This window comes from Carassius carassius, chromosome 26, assembly GCF_963082965.1.
Source record: "Carassius carassius chromosome 26, fCarCar2.1, whole genome shotgun sequence".
Classification (NCBI taxonomy): domain Eukaryota; kingdom Metazoa; phylum Chordata; class Actinopteri; order Cypriniformes; family Cyprinidae; genus Carassius; species Carassius carassius.
This window is the reverse complement of record NC_081780.1, coordinates 28,000,937-28,027,624: the sequence shown is the minus strand read 5'-3', so window position 1 is coordinate 28,027,624 and position 26,688 is coordinate 28,000,937. Positions and strand designations below refer to the sequence as shown.

Below are 26,688 nucleotides of genomic sequence, written 5' to 3'. Positions count from 1 at the left end.
CACACACACACACACCCGCACGCACACACACACACCCGCATGCACACACACACACCCACACACACACACCCGCACGCACGCACGCACACACACACCCACACACACACACCCGCACGCACACACACACACCCACACACACACCCGCACGCACGCACACACACACACCCACACACACACACACACACACGCACACACACACACATAGAGAGAATCCATTGAAATGCTAATGGGTTGGGCCCTGCTAAACCTGCTGTTAGTTTAAAATTCATTTGAGTGGACAACATCCATCCTGTCTGCACCATTAAATAAAATTTAATACTGGAGCTAATAGTTTGTAAAACATGTTTGTGATTGTTTTCTTTTGCAAAGTATGTATATTAACCATGTTTTTGTATATTTTTCATTTATAATCTTTAACAGCAGGAATCATACCCTCTGGCCTCACTGCAGGAAGGCGTGAGCTCTCTTCCTGGGCATCTGAGAACGTCTGTGCATGTGTGGAAGGGAGATTCTGGATATATTTGTTTTTGTGAAAAGTGGGTTCATCCCATAGGCGTAATGGTTTTTATACTGTACAAACTGTATATTCTATGGCCCTACACCAAACCCTAACCCTCAAACGAAACTTTGTGCATTTTTACTTTCTCAAAAAAACTCATTCTGTATGATTTATAAGCGTTTTAAAAAATGGGGACATGGGTTATGTCCTCATAAGTCACCCTCTCCTTGTTATACCTGTGTCATACCCATTATACAAAGTTGATTTCTGATATGTCACAAAAACAAGAGCACACATACACACACAGAGAAAAACAAATCAGTACATTTTTAAGAGAAATAAATAGGTTACAAGGGTAGGATTTGGTTGAGGTTTATTCACATTTGATTTTGCTTTATTTACAGTCATTACTAGGTTCTAAGTTCATGTAGCATGTGTAACAAAGAGACTGTTAAATAAAGCGTTTCCAAAATGTATTAAGGTTTGACGGTACGTTCATCTATTTTAATGAGTTCACACTTGTGATATGCTTTAATATTTGCACACGTATGCCTTAGTAAATAAGATCTTTTCAATATTTTCCAGGATGCAGAGTGGCTGAGCACCAGTGACAGAGTGGGTGACAGAGCAGTGGCCGGCATAAAAAGGGATATACAAACTGATGACTGCCAACTGACATTGATTTACATTTAATAACTCTTTGGTCTTTTTTCATAGTACTTGGAGCTGTATTTCTCAACAATCAGGCCTGAGATAAGTGCCTATACAGATCCATGTGCATGTGTACCATGTATCTGTTAAATAAAGAAATAAAAAAACCTTTAGGACATCGTTCTCATTTTGTATTTTGTTGAATATTATACTTATCTGAAGACTAATAAGGGAAACTGTGTAAACTGCATCACCAGGGGAGAAACTTATCCTCTTCTTAACCCCCACTCCCTCCTTAAAAATAAAAGCAATTAATCTTTTTATACTTTAAAATAATCAGTGTAAAACATCTGTCATTACAATATAATATAGCCGCGCAGCAGACATGCTGCACTAAGTTGAGGAATTATGAAAAATATGTCCTCAATTTACATTTATTAGAGACTAACGGCGTATCGAACGACGTGAAAGTGTGCTCACCGTTCAATGACTTGGAAAATGAGAGCAGTGGGCGCAGCAGCGTTTGTTATGTGTTCGTGCAGCATGGGTGCTGCACAAAAATGGAAAAATGGCAAAAATTAATAAAAGTGCATAAAATGAGAGACTGAGCGGTTGACAGGCGTGGGCCAATGAGAGATTTGTTGAAAAAAAAATACCGAAAAGTGGTCCAAGGGGCTGTTTAACACTGATGCTGCACAACTGCAGAGAGCCGAGCAACCGCAGCTCATGTGTCGCTTCCAACGCCCGGGTCAACCTCACGGGTTTGTTTTGAGCACTGACAGAGAGGAAAAAAAGGAAAAAGAAAAAGAGTGAGCGGTACACAGAGATTTAATTTGTGAATTAGTAGTGCACAAACCAGTGTGTAGATTGTGTCTTATGATTGTTTGCACAACAACCGGTGAGACAAGTGACAAGCTGCATATTGAGAAATGGGGGGAATTTCTGTGTGATGTGATTGTTGGAGAAGGACTGGACAGAAACGTTATCGCCGGGTATTTTTCCTTTTGTTAGCTCATAGAAGAGCGTTCGGCCATTACTTTTAGGCCACAACGAACACAAGCATCGCTTCAGGCCTGCTACGGTATTTAGTTTTATAATAATAGCCTATTGCCTGGCGGTTTTAGATTGCATTAAGGTGTGTGTGGGCCCACAAATTATGTTGTTTTAAGTGATTTTGAAGTTTATTCATCGAGGTTTTCTGAATTAATCCAATTTAAGATTAATAGGGTTTAAATTGTTGTCATATAGTACAGTATTGACAGTATTTTCCTTTTAAAAATAGGGACATTTTATGTTGAAGGTTTAAAAAATAATAATCATATCCTTATTTCATTGGAGATAATAATTTATTTATTGAGTAAATAATTGAGATATATTTTCCTGAAACCTTGTGTTGTGTTACTTTATTACTTATCAGGAAAGAGGTTATCATTTTGTTCGAGGAGAGGCATATACAGACACATGGTTAAAAATCTTTCGTGGTTAAAAACATTGATAACATGTAAAACGGAGTTAATTAGGGTAACCCTCTGGAGTCTAAGAGTATTTTTGGGGACTGGAGAAGTTTTGCCGTGCCCTAACATTTGTGCTTTTTTCAGTTTCTTATTCACATCTAAATAGCTAAAGTCTAATCTCACTGTAATAATAATAATATGTGAGCATCATGTATGTACATTAGGGCTGTCACTTTTAGTTCGAAAATCAATTGCACAATCGATTGGACCAACCAAAAAAAGGGAATCGATTTTAACCAAATATGTACACTATTAATTTTAAAATAATTAAACAATAAAAAAAATATACATGTAACAAAACTCAGAAACAAGCAGAAAAAGAAAATAATCAAAAACTGCGGTCTTAGCTCCCGCACAGCGTCTATTTTTAAGGGCGGGCTGTGTGGAGAAGCCCATTTCCACCTCCATTACGTTGGAGAAGAAATCCCGTGTAAAATGCAGTTTGCACCCTCCAGCTCTAGACGGGAACTCACGGTCTTCCAGGCCAAGTGCATGCAACCACTGGCACCTAATTTTAAAGTCTGCTGGTAAACTATGCAGTCCAGCAGTGCTGTCGCAACCAGCAACACTACACCTCCGTACCATCCTGACCACTGTACTAAATACAGATAAATCTACACCAACTTGAAGCTATCCTAACTGATGCAATACTATGCTACTAACTAACTGTGCCAATACGAACGTTACACTAACAACTATGCTAATTAACTACATAGGCTACACAAAATAATCTAAATAACTATATAATTGCTATGCTAAATAGATCCTATAATAGTCTATCCTGGTTGTTTTCAATACTCGCAATTCCAGCTCCTGACTCACTACCAGTGTTGCCAGATTGGACTAAAGATTTCCAGCCCAACTACAGCTTAAAAACCGCCCATAAGGAAAAATACCAGCCCAAAATACATACTGTTATTAAAACTGTTATAGAATAAAACACACCATTTTTTTTCTTATTAAACAACCAGAGTAACAAACCGCACATTGGAGAGCACCAGGCTTGCCCCAAGTATATCCAGTGCATCTTTTTTTTTTTTTTTATATAAATGATAATTTTAATAAAACACAAGGTCTACATCGGAAACCTCAGAAGGGGACAACATTTTTTATTGTTCTTGTGCTACTATTGTCAGAACTACAGTTCTTTTCTAATAGGCCAATTCTCAAATCATTTCATTATACTTTTCTTTTTTTATTAGTAGGCTACTTACAAATTTGTGCTTACTTACCAATTAATTATTTTTTTTATATTATCATTATTAAAATTATTAATATTATTTAACTTATAGACCACTGGGCGAATCAACATGAATTCTCGTTTTTTCCTTCTTTTAATTTTAAATAAAATAATGACTGAATGATACACTGAATTGTCACTAGACACTATAGCTATTACGTTTCAGAAATGATCAAACATCAGAATTGTACATCAAAATAAAACGGTAGGCTAATAGCATAAACACGCTTACCTTTTAATATGAAGTTAACGTAGGCTAGATAATCCCCTCAGAACTGATAAAAACGTCTTTATTATAGAACAATTCTAGAAATATTTAATAATAGGATCAACTTTGTACAGTCACAACCAGTTTGATTAATAGATCGTTGAGTCAAATCTCTCCAGCAACTGCCTGGGAGGTTTGAATGTTGCCGAGGTAAACCCATTTCTGACCACGCTCGGTTTGAGAATGCGTCTCAAAGTTGTCATGTACAGCCTTTCCAAGTCTCTAAACACACCGAGAGAGTTTCCTGTTTCTAATTGAAAGCATTTATTTACAGCTTTGATTTCAATCAGAACAGGCTGAAGAAAGTACATGTAAAGGAGATTCGTTTTGTCATTGTACATTTCCTTTAAAAGCCGAGCAGTATAGCAGTGTTCTGTACTTGAAGCCATGTTAAAGTGCAGTGTGAGGGCATCTTTTTGATCCACAATGCGGTTAATGCAGTCAGCCATCACAAGCCAACGGGTACAGCTTGGACTTATTAATTTCAAGGGGCAGCCCCCGTTATTGATAGTCTCGTATATGTTCTTGTACTCATACTGCCGCTTTGCTGAATGTGCGAACCAGTTGTAGGTTTCTCTAACCATGTATTCTATGTTGCTTGGAAGAAGCTGCATTGCTTTATTTGCAACAATGTCAAGTGAATGGCAAACACAGCGAATAATCTGCAGGTTGGGCTGTATTTGTTTAAGTAGGGTGAAAACCGAGTAGTTTTTTCCAACCATTACACTGCCCATCATGTTTTTAATCTGGAGACCGTTCTTTGATAGAAAAGCGACAACAGTGTCTGATATGGCTTTAGCATCAGCATCTGTCAGCTCCACAAGTCCAAGATATGTACTTACAAACTTGCTGTGTTTTTTTGAGTGGTATTTCACACAAATGCAAAGAAGTTTGTTCACGGATATGTCAGTGCTTTCATCGAGATACAGGGAATATGGAGACTCCCCAATATCCTCCACAAGTTCTTCTCTGAAGTGTGGCGCGAGGAAAGATTTGATAATGGCTGTACACTTTGTCCGGTGCATTTGGAATGTTCCCATCTCATCTTTCAAAATATCTGACAAATCGTCCACCGCATTTATTGAACTGTGACAAGCAATGTAAGCAGCAGCGATTCTAATTTCACGGCGCTTTTGGTCATCTTTGATCGGACGCTGTCCTGCTGCTCCCGCTGACACAGTAAAAGTTTTTATACTTGGTGCACAGCGCGATTTGTGTTTTTTGTATTAGCATGCTCTTTCTCTGATTTCTGATTGACAGTATTTACAAAATGCCTTTGTATCATCACCTACCACAGGTGTAATCCATGTTTTTAAAGACTGGTCACTCTCCCATTCCTTTCTGTAGGACTTTTTATATTTACCCCACTTTGGCATGATGATGATAATGAATGATGATCACTGATGATGATAATGCAGTTTTGACTATATAACGAATTAGCCTACAACAACCCGCCAATCAAGCTTGAAGTCTGATTGGACAGGATTCCCCTGAACCTTATTGGCTAACCTGAACCATACCTAATTTAAACATCATCCTACATTTTATCATTTATTTTATAGTTAGTTTTCATTAAAAAAACAATAAAGAATACCGTTTATAGTCAAAATTAAAACCCGCCTGTTGCATCAAAAACCAGCCCAAATTTTAAAGACCCGCCCAATGCATTTTTTTCCGGTCGGACGTGACCAAAAGGAGGCCAATTGGGCGGGAACCCGCCCAATCTGGCAACACTGCTCACTACAGTGATTTTGACGGAAAAAGATGGTTTTATACTGCCAAGGGCGTGGTAGCTCGTACCAAGGGTGTGGTGAGCTGGAAATTGCGTATGTCACCTGCCACCGCTTACCAATAGGAAAAATCAACTGCAGTAGCCACCGTTCAACCTGAAGAGGGCAGCAATCGGTTTTTACACCATATATTGTAGAATTAAAACACTTTATACTCAAATGTCAAAAAATTTACTTCAATCAATGAACAGCACTAATAAAGCCCCATTCTTACAGACCATTAACTAAAAAAGTTGGTTTAGTGTTTAGTTACTCTTTAAGTCATTTGTGGATTAATGCTTATTGGAGACGCAAACCATTTCAAACGATTCAGTTAGATTTGGTGAACTGGTTCAAGAAGTTCCGGTTACATCGAGTGATTAGTTCGCGAACCGGATATCACTACACTGCAGCGAACTCGCTCACCACAGACCCGGAAGAGAAGACAATGCTGAAAAAGTCATAGTTTTTGCTATTTTTGGACCAAAATGTATTTTTGATGCTTCAAAAAATTCTAACTGACCCTCTGATGACACATGGACTACTCTGAAGATGTTTTTATTACCTTTCTGAACATGGACATTATACGATACATACATTTTCAATGAAGGGACAGAAAGCTCTCGGACTAAATCTAAAATATATTTTCAACTGTGTTCCGAAGATGAATGGAGGTCTTATGGGTTTGGAACAAAATGAGGGTGAGTCATTAATGACATAATTTTTATATATAGGTGTACTAACCCTTTAATTATTTCACTTAATATATTGTATGACTTAATAAAGTTATTAATCAGTTAAATACCTCCAAGATTGTTTGATTTAACTAAATAAGTAAAGGCCATCTATACTCGCCTAGATGGAGAATGCATGATATATTTATCCTTTTAAAAGTGGTAAGAGTTGAAGAGAACTGTGACATTTAGATATGTATACTAGACATAATGAATCCTGTTCTATCCTGTATTTCTATTCTTCAAGATTACAGTGTTTTTCGGACTATAAATCGCACCTAAGTATAAGTTGCATCAGTCCAAAAATAAGTCATGAAGAGGAAAAAAACATATATAAGTGGCACTCGACTATAAGCTGCATTTATTTAGACCCAAGAACCAAGAGAAAACATTACCGTCTACAGCCGTGAGAGGGCGCTTTATGCTGTTCACTGTAGGCTTCAGGAGCACTGAGCAGCATAGAGCGCCCTCTCGCGGCTGTAGACGGTAATGTTTTCTCTTGGTTCATTTCTCTCCGTTCCTGTCAAATTAATTTTGATAAATAAGTCGCACCTGACTATAAGTCGCAGGACCAGCCAAACTATGAAAAAAAGTGTGACTTCTAGTCCGGAAAATATGGTAATGGCTGCTGTGTGTCTGTGGAATCCAGTCAATTTAGCACAAAGGGAATCATTTAAGATTTTAAAGGGAATTTGAACAGAATCACTGTTTCATGGCTGATCACTGAAATGGCCAGTGATTCACTGAACGAGCCGTATAACATAAACTCTGCACTGGATATTAATATCCAAAGTATGGTGAAAACACTATCAATTAGCACAGTAACAAGATCGGCAGTTTAAGACATTAACTTGTAAGCACAAAACACGAAGACATAAACGAATCTAACACATAAGCACACGCACTCACACATTCACACAAGTTGCAGGAAGAGAGAAAGTTAGGGAAGAATGAGTTTAAGAGGATGAAAATGTAGAATCCCAAGTTTACAGCAATATGTGAAATTGCATAGACATGAACAACCATCAATCATTCAATTAACCAGTTCCTCAATGAGGTTAAAATGATATTAGATACACTAGTACAGTTCCGAGTCTGGAGGTAAAGTTATTTGTTGCCTGTGTAACGGGGTTCCATTTGTTGTTGTTGAAAGGGGGTTTCCCGAGGTTGCTGACTGGCTGGAAGTTCAGTAGTCTTGAAGAAACTAAAGTAAAAGAACAGAAGTAAAGTTTGACGAGACGGTGGTGTTTCTTCTCATTGTGCCTAAGTAGCAGCAGGCGTGCAGGTTGAGGCATGCTAGAACCGCACTCAAATAATGTTAAAAATTATGACTAAAAGTATGACTAGGAGCAAAAGCTAAAAGCCAGCATGACTCATGGCAAAAGCTAAATTTTATGGTGTCCTGAGTATTTAAACTGGCTTTTTGGCCACACCTCAAATGTTGTCTTTAACAATTAGATATTGTCTTTTCTCTTGCTATCATAAATCATATGTTATCAAGCATGTGGTCTGAATTTTCCCGCTCTTGCAGGGTATAATTTTGGACATGATTCCTATAACAAGAATATGATACATTTGACAAATAACTGATGGTCAGAAACGTTTCAAGCAACCGAATTGAAACACATACAAACTAAACATGAAAATGAATTCTTAAGCTATTCAATAGTTATTAAAAAGACATACACAATAAGTGATTAGAAACATGATAATCGAATGTGTGGGTTTCATAAATGATATGGAGTTAAGCAGTGGACTGATATTCCCTTAGAAGTCAGTTCATTTTGGTGCATCTACATCTGTTAAAGACAGTTTCTCTGCAATTCCTTGACACAAGGATGTTCTGTGCAGACCAGAGGTTAAAAGGTCCCCTAAGGAATTCCAGTCTGGTTTTTCTAGGTGGGGGGAAGTCAATCCAACGATCTTGTTTACTCTCATAGGTTTACATGTGATAGTAAGACTGTGCATCTCTTTGACCATCAATCTTGATTACTTGCCCAATCTCTTTTCCTAATTTAAATTGTCAATAATTGTTCTAATGGTGTTAATGGTGTTCACACAAAGCACGATAACTATAAAGATAACGATAAAGATATAGTTCTAAAAATCATTCTCAATATTAAAGAATAGCGGAGTCCACATCACAACTATAACGATAAAGGCACAGAGAAACGATATCATTGGAATCACTTTCAGAACGATTTTCTTTTTCTGATGAACGATAAAAACATTGCCAACCAATCAGAATCAATCCTGCTGTGATGAGCTCAAGAATTTAAAGCAGCAGACGCGCGTCCGCTTAGAATACACAGACAATATCGTTCGCTGGTGTGGACGCTAATATCGTTATCTTTATAGTTATCGTTCTTGATGTGAATGGGCCTTTAATGTTGAAAGCTGTTCTGTGAAAGAGTTGGTTGGACTTGCTTCTGACATGTAGCACTAGGAATTGATTCACAACATCCTGTTGCCTTTCTGAGGAATTCGGTTCCTCATGTTTCAACCATGCTCCTGATCTAATCTTTAATTTGTTTGGTTCGGGTCTGATACTCTACGTGTGTGTGTGTGTGTGTGTGTGTGTGTGTGTGTGTGTGTGTGTGTAACCAGTGCTAGAAAACTTTGGAATGTAGATAAGGGCTCTTTGTGTGAGCACCTATTCTCTGTGAGAAGACCATTTTCTGCTGACATCCTGACCTGAGATGAGGTGTCTGCACCAGTGCTGATGCCTGACACAATCATTGGAGATATGCTGGAGATGTTTATGTCCATATATGGAGACTGTCTAAGTTAATCTAGGAATTAATTTTGGAACCAATAGGATTTTTGCTGACCAGTGCTTTGACGCAACTAGTATCTTCTGTCTGGAGTATAATTGTTTGTGATATGAGTTGTACACAGAGTGGCCAACGAAATCCATTGAGAGCACTTCTGCTGATTAAACTGCAAACCATGTTCTTCAGTACATTTTTATTTCATTGAACTCATCTCTGACTTCTGGTCTTCATTCATTATATCTGGTCCTTGAGTTTTAACCTGTTAACCTGACCCCCCATTATGGGACTCACAGCTGAACCTAACTTATAATTGTAACAGTTTCCTACTTCAGTGTGTTACAAACATAATTTTGGTGTCTTTGGAAAGAAGACCCTTTGGGCTTTACTTTTTATCAACCATATTTGATAATGCTCAAAAATATTAAAAGTTCTAGACACTGAAGTGCCTTGAATTTTTTTTTTACCACAGTTAAATATTTTTTTTATTTGATATAAAAATACATGAAATCAGTCCTGGAGCAATCTAGAAAAGTAATGGGTTGAAAGTCAAATGTCTCATGAGTTTCTATTTCAAATCTGAATAAGATGTCATGAAAAATGTGTCTCCTGCAAATATTTTTATGAGACTAAGTCTACACCCCCCACCCCCCCAAATATAAAAAATATTTAGCAACTGTATTAAAGGCTTCTACAAAGTATTTAGTCATTAAACATAGTGACACACATGAATGGTGTGAGGATGCTTTACTGTTGGCATGACACAGGACTGATGGTAGCACTCACCTTTGACAAGCCTTTTTCCAGATGCCCCAAACAATCGGAAAGGGGCTTCATCGGAGAATATGACTTTGCCCCAGTCCTCAGCAGTCCATTCACTATACTTTCTGCAGAAGATCAATCTGTCCCTAATGTTTCTTTTTGGAGAGAAGTGGCTTCTTTGCTGCCCTTCTTGACACCAGGCCATCTTCCAAAAGTCTTGGCCTCACTGTGCGTGCAGATGCGCTCACACCTGCCTGCTGCCATTCCTGAGCAAGCTCTGCACTGGTGGCACTCCGATCCCGCAGCTGAATCCTCTTTAGGAGACGATCCTGGCGCTTGCTGGACTTTCTTGGACGCCCTGAAGCCTTCTTTACAAGAATTGAACCTCTTTCCTTGAAGTTCTTGATGATCCTATAAATTGTTGATTTAGGTGCAATCTTAGTAGCCACAATATCCTTGCCTGTGAAGCCATTTTTATGCAACGCAATGATGGCTGCACGCGTTTCTTTGCAGGTCACCATGGTTAACAATGGAAGAACAATGATTTCAAGCATCACCCTCCTTTTAACATGTCAAGTCTGCCATTCTAACCCAATCAGCCTGACATAATGATCTCCAGCCTTTTGCTCGTCAACATTCTCACCTGAGTTAACAAGACGATTACTGAAATGATCTCAGCAGGTCCTTTAATGACAGCAATGAAATGCAGTGGAAAGGTTTTTTTGGGATTAATTAAGTTAATTTTCATGGCAAAGAAGGACTATGCAATACATCTGATCACTCTTCATAACATTCTGGAGTATATGCAAATTGCTATTATAAAAACTTAAGCAGCAACTTTTCCAATTTGCAATATTTATGTAATTCTCAAAACTTTTGGCCACGACTGTATATATATATATATATATATATATATATATATATATGCACACACACACACACACACACACAATTGCATAATAAATTAAAAGAAAATAGATAGAATACAAAAAGATTAGAAAGGTAGTTAGATTTTTTTTAAATAGAATTAGAATAGTGAGTGTTACAGTTAGAGGGTCAAATAAAGATGGAAGAGATGTGTTTTCAGCCGATTCTTGAAGATGGCTAAGGACTCAGCTGCTCGGATTGAGTTAGGGAGGTCCTTCCACCAGGAGGGAACATTTAATTTAAAAGTCCGTAAAAGTGACTTTGTGCTTCTTTGGGATGGCACAATCAAGCGATGTTCACTTGCAGAACGCAAGCTTCTAGAGGGCACATAAGTCTGAAGTAACAAATTTACACTAAGTAGACATCCAAAAGGCCCTTTTTACCGCCACACGTACCGCCGCGGCGGCGGTATAAAGTGCATTTGCAGCCTTTGACCGCTGAGTGGCGCTTTAACCACAAGTTATCAAACAAGCGCATCAAAGCACATTTTCCCTAATAGACGTCAGTTTTGCCTCACTGATGTGTTAGATTTGATGGCTTCAGTCAGGGAAAATGAAAGAAAAACACTGTAGTTAAAATGTTTAATATTTAATATCCACAGACGAAAGTTTGGTACTTATGAAGTTATGTGCATTTCTTAGAACGAATTCAAGCAGGATGTCAAGCCTGTGCTTGAACCTGTGATTATATTTTCTCTAATCTACATGGTATTAAACCATATTTTAGATTTGACACATTTAAAAGGTGTGCAGTATTATTTATATTATATTATGTGTTATATTATTCAAAAGAAATTGTGGTTTACTTTGCATCGGAGCATTAAAAGTGGTAGCCTATTTTAGGGGGGTTGGCTACATGGATTAGTATGCAAAATGTCAATATTTTCATATATTATGCCTATAGCCTATTTTAATTTATATTTTCAATATAAATATATTTTGTTGTTTTCATAAGGATTACTTTATCACAGAAAATCTGTTTTCGGCGGCACTTGTTTAGTTAAAAAGCAGACATGTCAAGCTTTCTATAGATGTCTCTCTCATGTCTCTTCGTTGAGTATTGACGGAGTTACAGTTCATTTTAATGACGTGTTTGTAAATAAAGATCAGCGCAGACAAAGGCTGCAGACAGCGCACCTTGTTTGTTATCTTTATTTTATAAGTGCACAAAGTTTTGTTGTTATTATGTCTGTTTCAAAAAAAGTAAACCCTTTACAGATTCGATTGATGTATTGCTCTTATCTGTACGATTAAAACTGAAAGTGTAATTTAAGTTCTTTTCGGGGTTATCAGGAGAAAATGACTCTTAAGGCGTATCCGCGTTAATCGACTCCAGAGGGTTAATAAAACAACATGCATTTTTGTTATTCGTTACCTGTCCTTTAACTTATTGGGGAAAAACATTTGTCTCTAAACTGATTAAGAAATTGTTGCATGTTTAAATGTGAAGCACTGTATAATTTCGTTCCCATTATTTAGGCCTAATTTGCCTAAAACAAGAAACGAATAAAATTAAACCAGCACGATTAAATCTTTGAAACTCTAAAGAATTAATAAAACGTCCTCACAATTAAACTCAAGTTCTCTCATTATAATCAACAACATTCACACGATGTAAAAAAAAAAAGCTTTAGTAATTGAAGACTAAAGTAATTTTAAAGGGAACTTTCTTTACTTGTTTTTAAGGTAGGGTAATATCATATAGCCTAAAAAAAATCCCTGTTTTTATTTTTATTTTAGAAAAAAAAAATCTGATTTATGATTTAAACCGATTTTTAAATCAATATTCAAATGACGAAGAAATTTTACAAAACAAGTTTTAATATAGTTCTTTATCATTCATTTAGCAGTCAAATTTATAACTGCAACAAGATGATTAAAAAAAAACCAGTAATGTTATTACCTTAATGCTGGAAAGATGCTATATTTTTAATACTAGCCCATCATGCATCTAACCATCCACTCAGCTTTAAGAGCTGTTCAGATTAAAACTGCCAGCTCCACTGTGAGTCAGTGTCATGGACGGAGGACCTGTTAATATTTTTTCTAGTTTATATTTCCATCTCGTTATGCCGCTGGTTTAGATTTTTTTATTTTTATTTTTTCTTATAGAACTTATTTGTAAATAGAGCAGTCACTGTCTGTGTCTACACCAGACGCGAAAGTTGTCATCTGTGTCCCACAGCGAAAAGTGTGTCTAAACTTGATGACATCACACTATAGTGTCAAATCATCTGAACGCAGTGTCAGAACATTTCATCATAAACAGAACGAGCATCAGTTCACTGATGGGGATCGAGTCCAGTGCATCCATCACTGGGTTCTGCTGTCTTTTGTTGGATCATTCCACTTGTGTCCAGTGTAGACCTGGCATGCGTTTTTTTATTGTTTTATTTTTACAGCCCTGCTTGTTTTAATGTTTTTATTAAATATCTGTATTGACTGCATGGTCATATTATCGAATTATTTACTGCCATGTGACCTACAAAAGTAAAGCTTGGCGAGTCGATGAACGAGCATTGCTGCAGGTTGATTTTCGGCGGATGTGCTGTGCTTGTGCAGCCACGGTTGTCTTCATTTCTTCAGGTGAAACATCTCTCTCACTCACAGCAGAGTCTGTGAGAAGCAACAACTTCCCCTCCACGCGCTCTGATACCAGAAACATAACATAGCATATAAAATAATAATAATAATAAAAATAACAGGCGAGTTTCAAAGTGGCTTAAGCTATTTTGTGTAAACTTTTTTTCCCTATAGCCTATCACATGCCAAACTAATAACATTGTAAGCATTACATCTTTAATTGCTGCTTTCTGCTGTGAAAATTTTGTTTGTGATGAAAATAACAGTATATTTTTGTCAGTTATTTTATCTAAACAGATCGATTAACTTCAATATTTCAAAATCAGAAAGCATGCTGATAATGTAGTAGCACTGTAAGATTACACTTGTTTGAATGCATTATTGCGAAAGCGATTGAGTGTGAATCTGTTTAAATCATGCTTTAACCCGAAAATAATCAGTAAAAGAAACAAACTCTTAACATCCCGCTCGACTCTTGCAGTCAACTTTCTGATCAAGCTAAATATGTTGGCTGTTGGCATGAATTTTACTGGTGATAAGAAGCTCTTATTCAAGTGTTTGTGCAAAAATTATTAATGTGCATGAATGACAGGGAGGCGCCGTCTCATCACTTTAATTTTTCATGATAATGAATGTATAATTTTAAAATTTAGACGAAAAGGAATAGTGTAATGTGTGAATGTTGCATTTCTCTCGTCGGAGAGAGCCAGCACTGTGAATATAGCCAAAACAACAGTCGTATATAAACCGGTTCAGCAAGTGAAAGCCTCATAACACTGTCCATATGAAAGAGCAATTCATACTTTTATCTCGACCCCCACATCCATGAATAACTATCCAAAACCCAACCCCCTCCAGCTGAACAGAATTCGGTCTGTGTTTTGGCTCTGAGGAACGGTGCGTTACTGGGCTGAAACATGCCTGCACTCAGCAGTACTCTTTGTATTCATAATTTTCTGGCAGCCCATATTATTATTTTCACAAGACCATAATGATAATTACAAATCATCAATTAATAATTAATCATTATTTTACGAAAATCATTATTTGTGATCGTGGTTGTTTGCGGGAGGCTTTAAGACCAAGCGGAATCCTCTGTTCCCGCCTCACAGCGAGTCCCGCACGCTCAGTGATGCAGCTTTACTGTCTGCGGTTTGACTTTACTGAATCAGATAGAGGCGAATACAACTTATTGATCATGAGCCCAGGGCCAGCGCAAGCTCAAATGCCGCTCTAGGCAGAGCACGATCGTGCTGCCCCCCTCACATTCACAATTAGGGATCCTTAAGATGCATGTAAACAATTTTTTTTTAATCTATGAAATTACACTAAAATAAAAACGTGCAAGCATGTTTTCAGAGTTTTTAATTTTTTCATTCTGCAAAAAGGTGAAAAGGGTAGCCTACACAATGCAACAGCTAAGTATAAATTCTGTTTTATAGGCTAATAGATAGTGTACAGAATAAAACTAAACATATGCACACATTTTTTTTAGCTCACAAAACTGGAGTTTTCGATTGTTTTCTTGACTGATACACACATTCACACACCTACATTTTCCCTAATAGACGTAAGTTTTGCCTCACTGATGTGTTAGATTTGATGGCTTCAGTCAGGGAAAATGAAAGAAAAACACTGTAGTTGAAATATTTAATATTATTATCATTATTATTAATATCCACAGACGAAAGTTTTGTATTTTTGAAGTTATGTGCATTTCTTAGAACGAATTCAAGCAGGATAAATATCAAGACTGCGCCTGAGCCTGTGCTTATTTTTTCTTTGAGCAACAAAGTATTAAATCCTATTCTTAGATTTGACACATTTGAAAGGTGTGCAGTATTATTTGTAATATATATAATTTATATTATATTTTAAAATTCATTTAATAAAACAACATTGATTTGAACATTGAGTTATTTGTTACCTGTCCTTTATTTTGACAGATAACTTCTTGGGAATTTTTAATTTTTGTATGTACACTAATTTAGACATTCTTGCATGTTTTATTAGTTTATTTCCTTTATTTTAGTAAAACGTGAAGCACGTATAATTTAGTTCCCATTATTTAGGCCTAATTAGACTAAGACAAAAAACAAATAAATGTATATGCAGTGCTTGTGCTGCCATGGTCTTTATTTCGTCGGGTGAATCATCTCTCTCACTCCGCAGCAGAGTCCGTGAGCAGAATGAAGCAGCAACTCCTCCTCTGCGCTCAGAGCATTTAATATTCACTCCGCTGCGTGCTTACTGAAACACACTCCACCTTCAGTGGATGTTAAAAAGAAAACCCATTTTCCTTCAAATAAACTGATGTGAATTACACATTCTACTTAAACAATAAAATTATTTACGTTGTAAAGCATTTGCAAAATGTGTATGAATATTCAAACTCAAGTGTTTGTGCGAAAATTATTAATGCACATTAATGACAGGGAGGCACCCTCTTGATCACTTGAATTTTTTCCTGATAATTGATTTACTTTAAATTGCGGTGTCTCATATACATGATATCTTGAAATGCTTAGAAATAAGAGACAGCTGATTATTGTAAGTCTAAAGTTTATTAAATAATAGCAAGTTTACAATAAATGTACAAAATTGCAATAAATTAGTTACATTCCAGTTGCGCATCCGTTGCACTGCACTACAGCTGGCAAAACCTTCTGAAGGTGGTCAATGTATCTGTTGCAGACAGTTTTTGTCAAGCAATTGCACCCAAAAGTTACAATGGCCTCAAGAAGCTCGTCTTTATTTCTTGGCTTGACTTGACGTCTGATAAATTCCTTCAGTGCGTGCCACACCAGCTCGATGGGATTAAGATCTGGTGATCTGCAAGTGAAAAAAATTGTGGGCACGGTTTATGAATTCGTGAGTACGGTTTATAAACTGCGGGGACGGATTGATTTTTTTTCTCCTACAGGTGACGTGCAGGGCTCCGTGCGAATGGGATCAACCCTCCCTCGCTTGTTTGCCAACGCGCCTTCTGCTGCCGAGCAGAGTTGTGTGAGCAGTTTGGACTGGAGTTTGGACTGGAGCGAGTAGGGATTTTTTTTCCAAGTCGGAGCGTCGTGTTTTCACTCGCTCCAAGAGCGCTCGACCACTGCTCCATCACGAGTACAATTCATGCCAACGGCGCATAATATAACTGAATATTTAGGAATAAACATAATTTTTTTTACAATTTGTCATTTTTTTAAAATGTAGGATAGTCTTAGACTACAGTCTACTAAACAAAAATTAAAAGCTAAATTTTTTTATTTCATTTTCATTTCGGTTCATTCTTGGTTTAAAAAAATCTTCAGGCTCCATATGCAGAGCGAAATGGGAACGGTCCAGCATTTAGCAATAATTAGTATTAACTCTGTTATTATTCTTGATTTTTCAAACTACAAGCTACAAGCATTTTTGGATTATGCCTTATGTTACAAGCACTGTCTCCCAGATGTTTCCCCACATGTCCAGCGCTGACAGCAAGCGGGTAAAGGACCGGGTCAACGAATTCCTACGCTCCCCAAGGAACTCTGTTGCCCACCGACGTCTGCACTTTTGAAGACACTTTCTTTTAAAATACATTTCTTTTAAATACATTTAAAAAATCTGTTAATATTATATTTTAGTAGTTGTATTTTATCTGGCGATTTCTATAAAAAAATAAAATAAAACCTATATTTCCCTCAAGACCTAGTCATGTTTTTTGTGGTTGTTTTAATTTAAACGTTTCCGCTTCTATTTTAGCCAATTTATTTTCAATAAACTAAAACAAAAATAATAATAAAAAAAGGAAAACGAATACAGCTTGTTACTGTAAAAAAATACAATGAAAAAGTCATGACAACACGTTTTTAAGGTTGGCAACTTTAACTTATAGAAATAATTTAAGCAATTTAATGCGTTATTATACTAGTTTAAATCTGAATTTTTAATACTATTAATCTGAATTTAGAATCTCATGGAATTTTAAGTTTAAATGGATGAAAATGCCACAGTGAATGGTAAATATAGCCTAAATAACAGAAGACCTTGATTGCATGTTACCATGAAACTAACAGAATTCGTTTTTTTTTACATTAACAATTCATGTATAAAATGGCACAGCAACATTTATATCAAACACTTTTACGTTGTCCACAACTGAGCAACGCGAGAGGAATGTATTGCGCAAGAGCGCACAAGTGAATGTGAAGAGAATTTTTAGGGGGTAGGAGGATTTTTTTATTCTTAAATGTTCATATGCATATGATTTCAGTATGACGGAAAAATATTAAAATGAGCAAAAATATGCCACAGTAGACCATGCTGAACTGCGCTGTTTACAATGAATATGTGCGTGTGAGGCACCAGCGCATAAAACAGCTGAAATATACCATACTCAATTTTTGCTTACAAGGTTAAGGCATAATTGGAGACAGTTTGAAAAATCAAGAACAACAGCAGTTAATAAGAATTTTTTGCTGTTAGAGCTAATGCTGGACCGTTCTCATTTTGTTACGCATATGGAACTTGAAGGATTTCATTTATTATTTTTTGCTAAGAGCAAACCAGAATGAAAAATATATATTTTTTAATCCATATATATATATATATATATATATATATATATATAGGAACACACACACAGATTAGAACATTTAATATTTTTATTCTGGTTTGTTTATATATATATATATATATATGAAGTATAATATAATATAGTTATAATATAATGCTATTGATGTTTTACTTGTCCTTTCATCTTTGTTTACAAACCCTCATTTTATTTTTACAGTCAGTTCAAAGTTCGTCCCTTTGCGCCATCTGGCGGTAGTTAAGCGAATTATTTTAACACACGACTGAATTCAATTAATGCCGCGGCACCGCCGCGTAGTGCCCAAATAGGCTGTCAACCTACTGTAGGTAAATGGGTGCAGAGCCAGTGGTAGTTTTGTAGGCAAACATCAATGCCTTGAATTTTATGTGAGCAGCTATTGGAAGCCAGTGCAAATTGATAAACAGAGGTGTGACGTGTATTCTTTTTAGCTCATAAAAAAATTAATCTTGCTGCCGCGTTCTGGATTAATTGTAAAGGTTTGATAGAACTGGCTGGAAGACCTGCCAATATGGCATTGCAATAGTCCAGCCTGGACAGAAAAAGAGCTTGAACAAGGAGTTGTGTAGCATGTTCCGAAAGAAATGGCTTGATCTTCTTGATGCTGAATAAAGGAAATCTGCAGGATCAGACAGTTTTAGCAATGTGGTCTGAGAAAGTCAGCTGATCATCAATCATAACTCCAAGGCTTCTAGCTTTTTTTGAAGGAGTTATGTGCCTAACTTGATGGTGAAATTTTGATGAAATGATGGGTTTACTGGAATCACAAGAAGTTCTGTCTTGGCAAGGTTGAGTTGAAGGTGATGGTCCATCATTCAGCAAGAAATGTCTGTTAGACAAGCTGAGATGCGAATAGCTACCCTTGGATCATCAGGATGGAATGAGAGGTAGAGTTGAGTGTCATCAGCATAGCAGTGGTATGAAAAGCCATGTTTCTGAATGACAGAACCTAATGATGCCATGTAGACAGAGAAGAGAAGTGGTCCAAGAACTGAGCCCTGAGGCACCCCAGTAGTTAGTTGTGACTTGGACACCTCACCTCTCCAAGATACTTTGAAGGACCTATCTGATAGGTAAGACTCAAACCACTGAAGTGTGGTTCCTGAGATGCCTTTTGCCAGTAGGGTTGATTGGAGGATCTGGTGGTTAACTGTGTCAAAAGCAGCGGACAGATCAAGCAGGAAAAGTACTGAAGATTTGGATTCCGCTCTTGCCAGTCTTAGAGCTTCAACAACTGAGAGCAAGGTAGTCTCAGTTTAATGTCCACTTCTAAAGCCAGATTGGTTGCTGTCAAAGAGGTTGTTGTGTGTGAGAAATGTAGAGACTTGAATGAACACAACTCGTTCAAGTGTTTTTGCAATTAAAGAAAGAAGGGAAACTGGTCTGTAGTTCTCTAAATTAGATGGGTTGAGGGTGGGTTTCTTAAGTAGTGGAGTTATATGAGCCTGTCTAAATGATGGGGGAAAAACACCAGTGTGGAGGGATGTGTTGATGATGTGAGTGAGTGCAGGTACAACTGCCGGAGAAATGGCTTGAAGGAGATGAGATGGAATAGGATCAAGCGGGCAAGTAGTAGGTTGATTAGAAAGGATGAGTTTGAAGACTTCTGCCTCAAAGAGTGAAGAGAAGGATGTATGAGTGTATGTTTGATGGTGATATGAGCTTAACTCATTGTGGTGTGGAAAATTGTGCACTGTTGTGTTTAATTTTATTAATGAAAAACGTGGCAACGTAGTCAGCTATTAGAGTTGAAGCAGGAGGAGGTGGACAAAGAAATGAGAATTTTTTTTTTAAAAAGCATGCAAGAGTTAGACGAATTGTTAATTTTGTTTTGGTAGTATGTCATTTTATCAGTGGAGACATTAGCAGAGAAGGAAGATAGGAGTGAGGGATACACATTAAGGTCAATAGTATTTTTGCATTTGCGCCACACACGTTCAGCAGCTCTAAGCTTAGAACGGTGTTCGAGTAGAACAACAGATAACCAAGGGGCAGAAGGGGTATTACGGGCTGGCCTGGAAGATAAGGGGCAAGCAGTGTCTAAACAAGATGTAAGAGTGGAGCAGAAAGTATCAGTAGCATTGTTAGCATCAAAAGAAGCTAACAGTTTAGGGGAAGGAAGTGAAGATGAAACCATTGCAGATAGCCGGGAGGGTGAAACTGTGTGTAGGTTAAGTTGAAAGATGACATGTGGAGGGGCAAGTGATGTGTAAGGAGATGGTGCGGGTCTTGGGACGCTGGGTTCACCCTGTTCAACTCCCATGTCTCTGACTGGTCGTTGGACCAGGTTCGGTATCGGTTCAAATTCCCTAAGGAACTCAGAGAGCTGTGCAGGTGGTTTTACCAGAGTCTGTGAGTAGTCAGCAAAAATAATACTGCTATTTTGGGAGTGATCTGAGAAAGTAATTGGAGTAGACATTGGGGAAAAAGTGACCAATCTGTGATCTGTCTCTAACATAGGAGAGTCGAGTGGGGTACCATTAGGTGGGGCCTCTACAACCTGAGGGGTGGGTACCCTGTCATTGACTTGTGGCTCTTCCTCCTGAGGTGGAGGAACTAAAGCAAAGATTTCCAGCACTGGTGTCACAGGACGGCTCTGAGCTGGAGGGGCCATGACAGAGATTTCCGGCTTCGGTGTCTCGGGCGGCTCTGGCATAGAGGGACCGTTAAAGATATTTGTCTCCCAGGGGTGGTGTTGGCATGAGGTTCAGTGACTTGTGTTGTGGTTCTACTGGTGAAGGCAACGACAGCAGCATAAATGCGAAGGAGTATGGTCCCCATTGTTTCTGTGGGGGCTTCCTGTGCCGTCGTGCTCTCACAAATCTCTACCTCCGCCACCCCAAAAGCTTCAGGCCAATCGACTTGATTGATCTGGGTATGTATGCTCTGTATGGTTGCATCAATCATTGATTCGTAATGTTGTTCGAGAATCAATTGTGTTGTAAAGGACCAGTTTTTGCGTTGCCCTGTAGCAATTGTTTAACTTGCTCGTTTGCGAAAGCTGGTCTCAGCGTCTCCATCAAGAGGTCAGTGAGCCTCTGGAACGTGATTGGCTGGTTATTCTGAACCTTTGTGGTAACCCTCTCGAGATGGTGTACCTGACGAATAAGTTCATAAAATAATTTGATTGTCGTTTTGAGTTGAGGTGGTGCCGGTGTGAAATCTGGATTTTGTCTCAAACGGTTTTTGTTTTCTCTTGCAGATTCTAACCTTGTTTTATTTCTAAGAGGTGGGCGGCGGTGTTGTTGGTTTCCGCCCCTTTTCATGAGGAGCAGGTAAGTATCGCCTAGAGTAGGATTCGCGTCATCCTGTTTACCTCCATGAAAATTGACAGAATCCGCTCTGGGTCTATGATTCAATTCAATTCAATTAAATTCAAGTTTATTTGTATAGCGCTTTTTACAATACAAATCGTTACAAAGCAACTTTACAGAAAATTATGCTTCTACAATATTTAGTAGTAGCTAGTAGTTTGTGCACGTTTGACAGGATTTTAGAAAAAAAAAATAATAATAATACAAGACGTAGTCAGCTAGACGATGAACTATCAATATTATTAATTAATAGTTATTATATGATGCAGTCACACATGTAGCAATAATTGTTAGTTATGTTTGTTGATTCAAGGTTAGGATCATCTGGGGTCCTCTGAGGGTCAGCATCATCTCTTCTCAGGTGTTCTTGATCCAGACTGGAGCTTGTGTAAATCCTAGTTACCATATATATATATATAAATCCCGTGGCAAAACATAGAAACAAAATAGAGACAGCAAAACATAGAAACAAAATAGAGACATCATTAGCATAGCTGCTGATCCAACAAAGTAAAATTAGTTTAACCCAAGCTAAAGAATAAAAATGCACATTTGATCAAATGCAACTAAACTCACAATTTAAAAGATACATTATTCGTATGCTTGGCGAAAGAGATGCGTTTTTAATCTAGATTTAAACAGAGAGAGTGTGTCTGAACCCCGAACATTATCAGGAAGGCTATTCCAGAGTTTGGGAGCCAAATGTGAGAAAGCTCTACCTCCTTTAGTGGACTTTGCTATCCTAGGAACTACCAAAAGTCCAGCGTTTTGTGACCTTAGGGTGCGTGATGGGTTGTAGCGTGGTAGAAGGCTAGTTAGGTACGCAGGAGCTAAACCATTAAGGGCCTTATAGTTAAGTAATGATAATTTGTAACTGATACGGAACTTAATAGGTAGCCAGTGCAGAGACTGTAAAATTGGGGTAATATGATCATATTTTCTTGACCTCGTAAGGACTCTAGCTGCTGCATTTTGGACTACCTGTAGCTTGTTTATTGACGAAGCAGGACAACCACCTAGAAGTGCATTACAATAGTCCAGTCTAGAGGTCATGAATGCATGAACTAGCTTTTCTGCATCAGAAACAGATAACATGTTTCGTAGCTTGGCAATGTTTCTAAGATGGAAGAATGCAGTTTTTGTAACATTGGAAATATGATTTTCAAAAGACAAATTGCTGTCTAATACAACACCCAGATTTCTGACTGTAGAGGAAGTAACAGTACATCCGTCTAGCTGCAGATTGTAATCTACAAGATTCTGTGTGGTGTTTTTTGGTCCAATAATTAATATCTCTGTCCTATCCGAATTTAATTGGAGAAAATTATTTGTCATCCAATCTTTTACATTTTTAACACACTCTGTTAGCTTAGATAATTGGGAAGTTTCATCTGGTCCCGTTGAGATATATAGCTGAGTATCATCAGCATAACAGTGGAAGCTAATTCCGTATTTTCTAATAATATTACCAAGGGGCAACATGTATATTGAAACTAGAAGGGGACCTAGGACGGCTCCTTGTGGCACTCCATATTTTACTGATGATAAATGAGATGACACCCCATTTAAGTAAACAAAATGGTAGCGATCGGACAGGTAGGAACTAAACCATCTTAGAGCCTGCCCTTGAATACCTGTATAGTTTTGTAATCGATCTATGAGTATGTCATGATCTATGGTGTCGAAAGCAGCACTAAGATCAAGTAAGTCTAGAAATGAGATACAGCCTTGATCTGACGCAAGGAGCAGGTCATTTGTAATTTTAACAAGTGCAGTTTCTGTGCTATGGTGGGGCCTTAAACCTGACTGAAATTCTTCATACAGATCATTTTTATGCAGGAAGGTGCTCAATTGAGCAGACACAACTTTTTCTAAAATTTTAGACATAAATGGAAGATTTGAAATAGGCCTATAATTTGCCAGTACACTAGGATCTAGTTTTGGTTTCTTAATAAGAGGCTTGATAACCGCCAGCTTGAATGGTTTTGGGACATGACCTAAAGATAGCGACGAGTTAATGATATTGAGAAGCGGTTCTTCGGCTACAGGTAACACAGGGGCGTAGCACCAAATTTTGGGCCCTGGGTACAAACCATCTTGCTGGGCCCCCAATACCATAGTGATACCAATGGGTAAGGTATTGCATTTTTATCATAAAAACACTTAAAATGTAAACAAAATAGGCCACACTCTGATTAATATATTTTTGTTTTATTGTCGAAAGTACTACTTACTGAGATGACAAAAGGTCTAGCAGGTCCAAACCTGGACTAAATCAAATATACTGTAAAGCAGTTCTGAAAATGACCATACCAAATGAGAAAAACTTTGGTCTGAAACACAAACTAAATAATGTCAGTTTTTACTAAATGCCCATTGACGGGTCTTTGCATGCGCAAATTTGCTGATCAGGTCTTTAAAGTCCAGTTTTTTGCTAGCATTTGAACAATAGTTTTCCTGTGCTTATCAGTAAGAGTTGTTGGCCATAATCCTGGGTCCTCTGCCAATCCCTCTCCAGTATCCCCTAAGTCTCTCATTCTCTTCTCTTTCCTCTTCAGCTCTGTCCTCCTGCTCCTGACTACCTTCATCACATTCTTCACTTTCCCTCTGATCACTTATATGAATATCAACCTCATCTTCTATTTCTGCCTCTGCTACAAGAGGAAATAAGCAAAATGGGTACATTGTTATTGTACACATTTAAACTTTAAACTGTAAACTTTAAACTGTAATTAGTAATTACACTTTAAAGTTTAAATGTGTACAATAACAATGTACTAATTTTGCTTATTTCCTCTTAACACTTAATTACTAATTACTAAGTGTTAAAAAGCTCACCTTGTCTCACTGTCACACTCACATCCACCTCACTGTCACTGCTTTCACCTAGCCATGATGAGGGGCCTGCTGCTGCAGGGTCTGACTCTGAAACTGAAATATATGGCTTCAAATGGTTGCTAAAAAATCCTTTATTGTCACAATACCTTTTTTTTAAAGTGTAGGCTAAGTACAAGATAATTGATGATTATTTGTCTGTTTAAAATAAATGCAGACTAGACTATAGAATCACAGGGTAAACTAATCGCCAAACTAGAGATTCAGTCTTTGAATTATGTTTTAAAATAAGTCATTTTTCAATCATTAAGATGTGCATTATTATACTGAGAACAATCCTGTACTTAATGTAAGAGCGTGTGCGAGCTAATTTGCATAACAATGCGGTAAAATAGGCGCTAACGATCGGTGTTTTCGCGGGTGTTAGATTTTGACAATGGAGGGAAATATACAGTGTTTTCATGTAAACTTCTGACTCTGAGAGTGGGGAGAACTGCAGCAGAAGAGGAGACAAGCGTTTAGGCAGCTGCCTGGAGTGGCAGTGTGTTGAGCTCCGTCTGCTTCTCACTCCCTGTTATTTACGTAAGGGATAATGTATAATGTTAGATTACATTATCCTCCGCTTCGTGTCGGGGTCCTGTTCAGCCTGTCGGGGTTGTTATTCGCTATAACGACCGCCTCTCTATACATTATCCCGCTTATTACATGGCTACCCACAAAATAAATAAATAATTTGCCACGAATTATTGATTTAAAAAGGAGTTTATTGATTTAAAAACGATTGTATTGCTTCCGCCAAAGAAAATAGTCCGTTCCGCGTCCATAGCAACGCGCTGTTTTTCATGGCAACGGTCTGTTATACTTCGCAGCGGTCTGTTATCAAGAAATAACAGACCGCATTCTACATTGGAATTCAGCCAAGCCATGTAATAATCAGAAACATTGTTTGCTCGCTATGAAGGGTGTGATACTATAAAGTATTGGTATATTATTCATAAATGCAAACATAAATGTATGCTATTCTACCGGGAGTAGATATTTATGTTAAAACAATGTCAATGCTTGATGATGCATTTGGAGCTCACCTCTCTTTTCAAAAAAATTTGTGAGCAACTGCTTTCCCTCATTTGCCCTTCTCTCTTTATTCTGCTTCTCTTTTCGTTTTTGAGCAGCCCCTGATATTCCTTTCTTAAGGAGAGACATGACTCTTCACGGCTCACTCCAGCTCCTGTCTCATCAACTGATTCAATCACCGCGGGTCCGCAGCAGAAGCACCTGACCTGCGGGTCGTACCATTTGCATTGATTCGAGAGGGGTGTGGGGCCCTGCACAGCATGAAAATGACTTTTTTATACCAAACCAGCGCCTAACTACAAGTTTAGTTTTGCACAGGAACTTTTTTAGTTGTACATAAATGCTATACAAATGTTAGTGCATGTATATGTATGTATAGAAAACTGACTTCTAAGGGCCCCCCCCCTGCCTCGGGCCCTGGGTACTCGGTACCCTTTACCCCCCCAGTCCGACGCCCCTGGGTAACAGCTCTTTCAGTAATTTAGTGGGTACAGGATCTAATAAACATGTTGTTGTGACAGTGATAAGTTTATTTAGCTCTTCCTGTCCTATATTTGTAAAGCACTGCAGTTTATCTTTGGGTGCGATGGATGAAACTGAAGTGTTAGATGCTGTAGAACAGGGGTACTCAAATATAAACTTGAAAGGTCCACTTACCAATTTTCTGTTCAGTCCGAGGTCCACAAAAGTGACCGTCAAATTCCAAATACAGAACTCCAACAAAAAAAAAGGCATTCCCCAAAACTTTTGAACCATTCACAAAAAAAATTACATGGTAGAACTTTTAGTGTGAAAGGTGACACCTTCTTTGTGCCACCAGTTGTTTAAACTTGGGCATAAAAGGTGTTAGGGCCAGGCGGAGGCACTGATGTAAGTGTTCATTGGTAAGTGTGCTGCGGTAAGCGTTTTTCACCATGTTCATGGTTGAAAAGGCAGATTCACAGCAGTACGTTGAGGGAAACATTGTGAGAATCTGAAGGGCCATCTTCTGCAGCTGAGGAACACCTTCTGCGGTAACCATCTTCGTCCAGAAGGTGACAGGGTCACAGTGAGATTCCTGCAGTGCTAGGTTTTCTTGGAGCTCAATTAGCTCTGTCTGCAGAGAAGCAGCATTGGCCCATGGGAAGACTTTCGTGACTTCAGTTGAGAATTCTGCAACA

At 37.9% G+C, this 26,688-nt stretch overlaps 1 protein-coding gene and 1 long non-coding RNA gene across 2 annotated transcripts in view; both read left to right on the top strand.

Annotated features, from left to right (window-relative positions):
- LOC132106192 (uncharacterized) overlaps nucleotides 1-1,322 on the top strand; it is a 3,091-nt gene extending 1,769 nt beyond the window's left edge. The window contains exon 2 of the long non-coding RNA XR_009424063.1: nucleotides 1,085-1,322. This is a non-coding gene — a long non-coding RNA (uncharacterized LOC132106192). The remainder of the gene's footprint in view (nucleotides 1-1,084) is intronic.
- LOC132106088 (gastrula zinc finger protein xFG20-1-like) overlaps nucleotides 1-26,688 on the top strand; it is a 257,526-nt gene that overhangs the window by 189,215 nt on the left and 41,623 nt on the right. The gene's annotated exons all lie outside the window — the stretch shown is intronic.